Source organism: Astyanax mexicanus, chromosome 1, assembly GCF_023375975.1.
Source record: "Astyanax mexicanus isolate ESR-SI-001 chromosome 1, AstMex3_surface, whole genome shotgun sequence".
NCBI classification, from domain to species: domain Eukaryota; kingdom Metazoa; phylum Chordata; class Actinopteri; order Characiformes; family Acestrorhamphidae; genus Astyanax; species Astyanax mexicanus.
Window position 1 is genome coordinate 114483011 of NC_064408.1, and position 10186 is coordinate 114493196.

A 10186-nucleotide genomic window follows, 5' to 3' on the forward strand; every position below is an offset into this window, starting at 1 on the left:
ACCAGAGTTACATAGTGCAGTTAGCAGTGTGCCGAGCTCAGAAGTGCTTTGAAAGAGAAACTATTGTACACATATTACAAGCAGTAGGAATATTGGTAGTATTGGCCCAAATAAAAAAAAATAGGCTCTGGGGAAAAGTTTGATTAAAACATGATCAATTCAACAAAGATTTACAAATTCTGGAAGCATTTACATCTCAAATTATGACATTTTTGAACATCAATGTCTTCTGGTAAAAAGTTTGGCTATAACGTGTCTCCTAACATAAATGTGACATAACAAGTGAAAGGGGGACTGACATAAAACTGAGAAAAAAACACACCAAAATAGGCTGGGATTCAAAGAGTTAAATGTTGTTTGTAATGACTGCTGATACTCAAGGGTATCAAGTTCTCGAGGGTGCTCAAATCAAATAATTGTGTCAGAATGACATGACCTGAACCTCCTCATTCCTTAACCCACAGCATTCCTTTATAAGCAGCGTGCCAAATGTTTTGCATCACATTTTCACAAATAACGCTGTGTGGATTATATTAGGTGTGTATGAATTCTAATCTTTTCAGTGCTAAAACTCATCACATTTTCAGCCACATGATCATATGACTCAACTTCATTTACAGCATGGCATTTACAAATGGCTGAAGAGACACTGAATCCTTTTTTTTGTGAAGTTCCAACAGCAATCTGGTTTAATTTCCGTTTGACATTTTTGGAAAGTGTTCAGCATCTCAGCAGAGGATCTCTGATGAATATGTGAACTCTGAGGCTAAATTGCAAGACTATATTACACATTTCCACACTGTGGGATTAATAAAGGATTACTATCTTATCTTAAATATAATACATAGCTGTCAGCGCACCTGATCTCCAGCCTCCAGACTACACTACCCAGAATATCATATGTCACTGCACTCTGCACCTCCAGAACGTCAATCACCGGAATATTGATTACACCTGTTCACTCCTATATTTATATACACCCTTAAATCCTGGATCCCGGCGCACACTGGTGTAATGTTGGTCAGCACAGGCATCTATTAGCTGATCTATTAGAGCTGGGTCACTGTGCTTTCCTCTGGTGAACCAGTGACAAACTCTGACTTCACATGTATTGGAGGAGGCATGTGCTTGTCTTTACGCTCCTAATAAAGACCAACTTAACTTGCTTATATTAGTGGGATGACTAATGAGCGGATGGGGTAATTGGTATTACAATTTAGGGAGAAATAAATAGAAAAACAACATGTGAATCCATATGTTCACCTGAATATAAATATGAATCAACACCAGACATCAATGTTGTTTCAATTGTTCTAGATTGAACAGAATTTTAAAATCCCTTTAAAACCAGGAGGTACATCATTTGCCATCTTTCATTCAATATCTAAACCATGAAAAGCTATGTTCACATTACCAGGCTGAAGTAATTTAAATCAGATTTTTTTGGCTCAATGTGGCTCAGATATGATTTTTTTTCTTGGCTGGGTAAACGTGCCAAATCTGATTTTTAATTTTTTTTTTAGATTCGAGTCATTTTCATATGTGGTCCTAAGTCAGATACGTATGCGATCCATGGACATACGACATTGAATATGAACAGTCAAATCGGCACAGATTCGTTCACATTACACACAGATACAGGTCACTTACATTTGTGAATGTGAACCGTCAAGCCAAATCCCATCTGAACAAAAAAACGGATTTGAGCAATGTGGCTTGTAATGTGAGCATAGTCTAATACTTGTCTGTTTTACTTGTTTTTATTAATGTCCATGGATTCCTGTTTCATGTACCACATGACAATATTTAATTGTTTATAGTGGAAATTATAGCTCCTTTCTTAGTGATAAAAATGGTAAGGACTTGAGGCAAAACATGAAAACCTCTATTTTTTTAAATATTCAAATACCTAAAATTAGTGAAAAACAGCAGGAGACAGAAACCTACAAACACGGCTAATCCAGATGGAAATGAAAGTACAGATGAGCAGCTGTTACAGAGGAAACCCAACCGTAATAACCCTTATGTACATTTTCACATCTAAATAGAGCCTAAAACTCCATTACCATAAAGGAGGAAATGGCTTCCTCTGCTGGATGAATGGGGGAAATGCATTGTTTTCACAGGCTCTCTAAATTCCACATTTTTCCAAGTTTCCAAGTGTAAAGTGTTCATATTTACACAGATTCATTTTGCAAAGCTGGAATTTATGGGACAGATCAGTATTCTCTTGAAGTCTCTGTAGGCATCACCCCATCTTCATCTTGACCCTCTGCAAAATGCAAAAACGATACTGTTTATCTTATTCATGCACTATTACAGGACTACAGTTTATTATAATCATATTGTACAGTTTCTGATGCTGGTAACTTTGATGAACTTATCCTGTGCAACAGAGGAAACTCTTGTTTTGCTCCTGATGAAAGCCAGTTTCATCATGGCATTTTTGATGGTCTTTGCGACTGCACTTCAGGATACTTTCAAAGTTTTTAAAAGGTTTTAGATTGATTGACCTTAATTTCTTAGTTTAGTAGTTCTTGACATAATATGGATTAGCACATTACTCAGATAGAGCTATTCACTGTATACCTTTAACATTACCTCTTCACAACTTTACAACTGATGCTCTCAAACACATTAAAACACAAAGTAATCCAGACTGTTCTCATACGGAGTTCCCCAATGGTGAAACAAACTACCTTCCACTACCAGATCAGGAGAATCTCTCACTATCTTTAATAAACTCCTGAAGACAGAGCTCTTCAAAGAGCACTTACTCTCCTAACACCTCTAACAAACTACCTTCCACTACCAGATCAGGAGAATCTCTCACTATCTTTAATAAACTCCTGAAGACAGAGCTCTTCAAAGAGCACTTACTCTCCTAACACCTCTAACTAACTACCTTCTACTACCAGATCAGGAGAATCTCTCGCTATCTTTAATAAACTCCTGAAGACAGAGCTCTTCAAAGAGCACTTACTCTCCTAACACCTCTAACTAACTACCTTCCACTACCAGATCAGGAGAATCTCTCGCTATCTTTAATAAACTCCTGAAGACAGAGCTCTTCAAAGAGCACCTACTCTCCTAACACATCTAACTAACTACCTTCTACTACCAGATCAGGAGAATCTCTCACTATCTTTAATAAACTCCTGAAGACAGAGCTCTTCAAAGAGCACTTACTCTCCTAACACCTCTAACACACTAACTACTTCTAACCTCATTTCCTTCTCCCCCCCCCTTTCCTCCTCTATCCCATTATTTCCCTTTAACCTCCTTTAAGCCCTATCTAAAGATGTTTTACCTTTAACTTCTATTACTTTTCTACTTGACTATTGTAAGTCCCTTTGGACAAAAGCTTCTGTCAAATGTAATGTAATGTAATGTAATGTTTAGCACCGCTGGTAACTAAAAGCCATTTCAGGTGACTCTACTTCATAAAGCTGACTGAGAAAACGCGAAGCTAACATTCAAGCAAGCAAGTGGTGTCTACTTTGAAGAATCTAAATTATAAAATATATTCTGGATTGTTGAACCCTTTTTTGTTTGCTAATTAATTCCATATGTTTTCACCCTCCTGGTGTTGGTGTGCACAGTAGATAAGAGCTCCACCAGTGGGTCATCATTTTAAGAGAGAACTATTAAGAAAGAATGCCTTTGGGGCCCTTCCTGCTTGTTGCTCTGCCTGTTCAAGCTGCCAAATGTTGCTACAATATTATCTAATCATTGCATTAAAAAACAGGATTTGTTTGAATGGTACGAGAAGGAAAACACTTACTGAAGCAGTTCTGAAGTCTCTCTGATCTTTTCAGCGAGACGTATGACACAGCGAAGATTATTAGGATTCCAAAGAAGCCTCCCATCACACAGCCAAAGAGCATAGCATAGTATTTACTGCTTCCTGAGGGAGTCAGAGAAAGAGATAGAGCTGAAGTGGATGATTGTAGATCACTACTTTTCCAAAATGATTCACTTTGATTTTCACCCTCGAATGATTCTTCATATCGTATACTTTTCAAATCGTAATTTCTGTGGTGCCGAGTGGTCCAGCGTTCTAAAGCACTTCTACTAAGATTGGGAGATCATTACAGTTCGAATCCTGGCCATGCAGCTTGCCATTAGCTGCCAGAGCCCCAAGAGACCACAAATGGCCTTGCTTTCTCTTTCTTCCATCACTCCTAGCGTGATGTCGATCAGCACAAGGCATTTGTTAGCTGATGTACTCTGCAATTCTGTATCAGCAGGAGTTTAAAATGTGCCTGAATTCACATTTTATCCATATCTATTTTTTTCTCAGATTTTTGACTGAATGTACTAGTAAATGATAACAGATGTGGTCTGATTAGATACTGGATCTTACCACAAGAGGGCGTAACAGTGCTTCTTTCACTGCCCTATAGAAAGGCTCTCAGAGGCTACTGTTGGGTAGTGTACCTCTTGGTGAGAGACAGCCAGACAGGAAGCATCGCGGTTCCCTATGTCATTGTACAGTGTTTACTCAGACCACACCCGTAATCAATTCAATAACTGCATGCTGCATTTTGCAGTAATCTATGGTGCATATGCTGGAAATAAATACATTTTAATAGAACCATTTTTATGTAACCAACTCACACTAAAAGCTAGCCTGGCTAAGTTCCACTGTTGATATGGTGGAGCTGTAACACTGGACTCAAGTCAAAGATAACTATGGCATCACGATTGAAATAAAGCAAAACCGCAAAAATCTCACAATAATGTAAATATTTAGATGTTGTACCAGAAAATGACCTGAGAGTTCTGTGCTGAACATACCGGTTATCCACAGGTAAGCATACTTGTCACTGAGACCCACAGCTTGACATCTGAAAACCGTCCCATTAACGTTTGATGCAACATTTGCCATGTTCCATGTAGCAATGATATCAGGGGCCGACCCAGTACAGTGCCCACTCAGTGCCTGGAGGGAAATGAAAAGATCAATTAATCAATCAGTCTATCAGTTAATCAATCAATCAATGAGTCAGTCACACAGATAGATAGATAGATAGATAGATAGATAGATAGATAGATAGATAGATAGATAGATAGATAGATAGATAGATAGATAGATAGATAGATAGATAGATAGATAGATAGATAGATAGATAGATAGATAGATAGATGGGCAATGTTAAAATCACTATTACAAACTGTACAGAGGGCAAGACTTTCATCGTTTTTTACTTTTACCAGACATGGATATACTTTAGAGTAGTGAGAGCAGAAATTAGTTTTGATGGGAGCCATGATGGGTTCCAATGATCCATTCCATCCAGGAGAAGTGAGACATAAATAGATAGATAGATAGATAGATAGATAGATAGATAGATAGATAGATAGATAGATAGATAGATAGATAGATAGATAGATAGATAGATAGATAGATAGATAGATAGATAGATAGATAGATAGATAGATAGATATAAATTATAGATATAAATTATAAATTATAGATATAAATGATATTTGACAGAGATAAATCCACATACCAACAGTTTTTTGCGTAAAACTACAGAAAATGTTTTTATTTTATGGTTTGTTTTGTTTAAATTGTAACTAAAAGCAGTAATAACAAAGAGATTATATAATTGTGAATCATTCATAAATGATTAAGAAAGATGTATAATAACAAATTTAGAGTTCTAGTTAAATTAGTTTTCAATAAACTTCTATTGAAAAAAGTGGAGAAAAAATATCCTAAGATAAAATATTTTAAAGTTTCACATAAAACTTCTAAAATCCCATTTGCTGTTTGTAATATTTCAGTCCACATTAAGTCCATTTCTCAGACAGAACTTAGGCCTAGCATTGTAAATAGAGACTCTTTACAGAAATAAAATTATAGTACAAGACTGTTCTTCATTTCTGGGCAATTTTAACAAAAATGGCAAAAAATATTAACGATTTTTTAGAGAAGGAATTAGAGGAAAAACACTGTAGAAATGAATAGAAAAACTTCTAAAATCAAGTTTCATTGTGTATAGTGAATGAACACATGATGAGACAGTGTGAACTCCTCACCAGGATGGGGAAGTTCAGGGCAGGTCCAGGGCAGGTGAGGGTGTAGTTACGGTCAGGCCGCTGGGCAGTGAAGTTAATGGGTGGCATCTGTGTGACTCCACAGCGGAAAGTTCCCAGGTTGCCGGTGGATATGGTGACGTTCTGAGGGATGATAGTGTAGTTTCCTGCAGGTCGGAGGTCAGGAGAATCATGGAGAAGAAAAGCTAAAGATGATCTGATGAGCTTGACTCTCTCGGCTCATTTGACTAAGAAATGGCTTTCTTTTTGACTATTCTAATCTGGGCTCTCCTAAACAAAACTCTGTGTTGTTCTTTCCCCAGTAAACACCCATGCTTACCATCCAAAACTGCATACGTCAAAGAGGAAAAAACATGCTAACATTATTTGGATGGTCCACCTTAAAGGCTTAAAGATCCTAAATGATGTATTTTTACCATTTAAAGCCTCTATTGTTCAACTCACTGGAACAGTATGTGTGTAATATAAACATATAATATAACACAGCTCTGGAAAAAATAAGAGACCACTTACAAATATTTTTTTAAATGGTTTTACCAAATTGAAAACCTCTGGAATATAACCAAGAAGAAGATGGATGATCACAAGCCATCAAACCAAACTAAAGTGCCTGAATTTTTGCACCAGGAGTAAAGGCATAAAGTTATCCAAAAGCAGTGTGTAAGACTGGTGGAGAAGAACATGCCTGGATTATTCCACCAAATATTGATTTCTGAACTCTTAAAATTTTATGAATATGAACTTGTTTTCTTTTTGTTATTTCAGCCATTTCTCATTTTCTGCAAATAAATGCACTAAATTACAATTTTTTTTTTGGAATTTGGGAGAAATGATGTCCGTAGTTTATAGAATAAAACAACAATGTTAATTTTACTCAAACATATACCTATAAATAGCAACATCAGAGAAGCTCATTCAGAAACTGAACTCTTACTTTTTTTCCAGAGCTGTATAATCACAACTAGTCATTTTTCATAAACATGTTTATTAGACTAATTAAAAAATATTAAAAAAAAATTCCTGTATGTTAAATACACTGAAATGGATCAATAGAATCGCACAGTATAATAGGAACTTTGAAACACTAACTTCAACCCCATCCTAAACGTATCAATCAAAAAATATATATATCGTAACTGACTTGAACTGCTCCAACATTTTTCTAAATTCCTTGCATGAGATTGTCATCATTTATGCATGGTTCTTTCAAACGGCACAAAACTCTCATAGAGGAAATCAATACTTTAAAAAGTATTTTAAAACTGGAGATTAAATGTCAAGAAAAAAAATATTTATTTGGCATTTCTAATATTTAAATGTACATTGTGTAACTTATAATTATCATTTTGATGGATAATACAAAAGTACTCAAGTTGCCTGAATTAAACATCTAGGGAACTATCCAAAAACAGCTCAAATTTCCACAGGAAAAGTGATTTACATTTTATAATGGTAAAGAATGTACAATTATTGTGTGCAATTATTCTGACCTGTTTATTTCTTGTATCACCAAATTAATCACTGATGTGAGATTCCACTTAAAGACCTTTTAATAGATAACATCAGCTATAACTATAACAAAAAGAAAATTCTGTTATGCCCTACTACCACAGAACCAAACTGTAATACTCACACCACCATGCTTCACAGCTGGGATGTGGCTCTCCTTCTAGAATTTAGTGATAGGATTTTGAAATTACATTTAAACCCATCAGTTCCCATTTACACCATAAAAATTATACTTTTGACATGCAAAACAATCATACACTCGTCTTTTGACTAAACAGAGGTGTCTGTAGGAAGCTGAAGAAGCATCAATACTTAAAACAGTTTTTAAAACAGAAGTATCGCCAACAATAAACAATAAAGTAAAGTTTTACTGTACCTGCTGAAGATGGAACAACCTCCAGAACTAAGATCAAAAGCCAGGACAGATGGAGGGACATCCCTCTATCTATCCCCATCCTCCTTAACTTTCACCAACCCCCAGAGGAGATTCTGGCTGCTGGAAGCTGGAATCTGTTCTCAAAGGCTAATAAAGGCCCTTTCTGCTGAAACTCAGTCCAACAGAACCTCTGGGCAGGGTTTACTCTTCTCATTCACTAGCAGGGCATCAGAGGTATGTTCCTGAGTCAGGATGAACATGGACAGTCCAGGTTAAAGATTGTAGAATGTCCTCTCACCGGACTTTCTTGTGTGAGCAGCAGAAATTCTGTGTTTCCTCTTTGAGAACTGTCATTTGTGTGACGGGCATTTTACTTACAAAGTAGCCCAAACATGCCCATTTACATTGATTGCAAGGAAAGAACACACGTTCTGAAGGAGTGGCTTCTGGGTAATCACAGTCCACACACACACACACATTCTGCTGTAGAGAGTCTAGACTGAATCGAGTCTATTTAACATTTCTTGTGTAATAATTGAAATTATATTATGAGGGCTCTTAAGTCTTCCTGACCTGAGGAGGGACTATTAATATGACCTTTAACAGGTTCAAATCAAGATCAGGTTATCAAATAAGGCCTCCAAACTAGTAGTTGTCACTTTCAGATTATAAATTATTTATTCTACTTTCTGTGATCTAGGGACATTTATGGAATCCCAGGAATTAAATCTTTCTGTTTTGGAAATATATTTATAGTTCCTCCTCATTCTGGCACAGAAAATAAAGTGTTTTAGGTGTGGTCTTATTTTCTCCATTTCCTCTTTCAAACACTTCATCTATTTCTTCTGAGATTTTTTATATTTTTATCACAATTTCCCCCCATTTTACAGAGCCACTTACCCAACCCACTCATTAGGACTCCCCACTAGTGATGCCCCAACACACCAGGAGGGTGAAGACTAGCACATGCCTCCTCCAATACATGTGAAGTCAGACTCCGACTCTTTTTGAAATGTTAATTCAGTCTTTTATTAATGCAAAGGTGAGCATGATTGCTTGGAAAGATGTTTTTTCCAGTCAGCTCCAGTCAGATTTTCATTTTAGATTTTATTTTGTTGGAATAAATCAATTTTAAATGTCCATAAAATCGCAACATTTATTTAGACATTTATTTAAATTCCCATTAATCTATTTTTTTTTTACAATTCATAATCCAATTTCACAACATTTTATATTTTTAGAGGGTAATATATACAGGCCTGTTAATTTAATCAGTGATGGGAATAATGGCATTGAAATAAACGCCGTTACTTTTTTCAGTAACGAGTAATCTAACTAATTACTCTGATTGTAACTATAATGCCGTTACCATTTCCGACACCCCGTTATATCACGTTACTTTAGCCGCTCAATTAACTTTTTTAACATTGCGCATTAGAGGTGGGCGATATGGCCCTAAAATTATATCATTATATTTCATGGTATTTTCGCAATTAATGATTTACCCCTACCTGATATATTAAAAAATACAAGAATCCAGATGATCATGATCAGATTGTAACAGAAGTCAATGATCCAGGATGTCATGTTACTAATAATGCACTCCAAATATTTCTATATATCCAGGATTAAAATAAAATAAAATAAAATAAACAATACTGGACAGATATAATATGTCTCTAGTAGATATATAATAGAAAATGAGAACAGTGTGAATATTTATTTTGCTGAAAACAGTAAAAAGTAGTACCCTGGTGTGATAATTAGGGGTGGGTGATATGGCCAGATATTTTTAGGGTATAATATTGTTCACCATATTCAAAAATGTTGCCGATATTATCGCTTACGATATGATATGGCACACCCCAATTGCGCATACAGACAAAGGCGCAAGTGTGTGTGCGTTGTGTGTGTGAGTCACAAGGGAGGGGAGGATGTTGTGCACTCTATTCATCTGGCTTATGAAACACGCTCTGAGAAGGTGGAGTCCTGGGGTTTGGGGGGGGGGAGTTACGGGGGCGAGTAACACAAAGGTACCGCAATAGTTACTTTTACTGGTAACTAAGTACTTTTATAGTGGAGTAACTCAGTTACTTTTTTGGAGAAGTAACTAGTAACTATAACTAATTACTTTTTCAAAGTAACGTGCCCAACACTGAATTCACCATACCAAAACGTCTGGACAAGCAAAAAAAATTATAATAATTATTTTATATATATAATGATATGATGAAG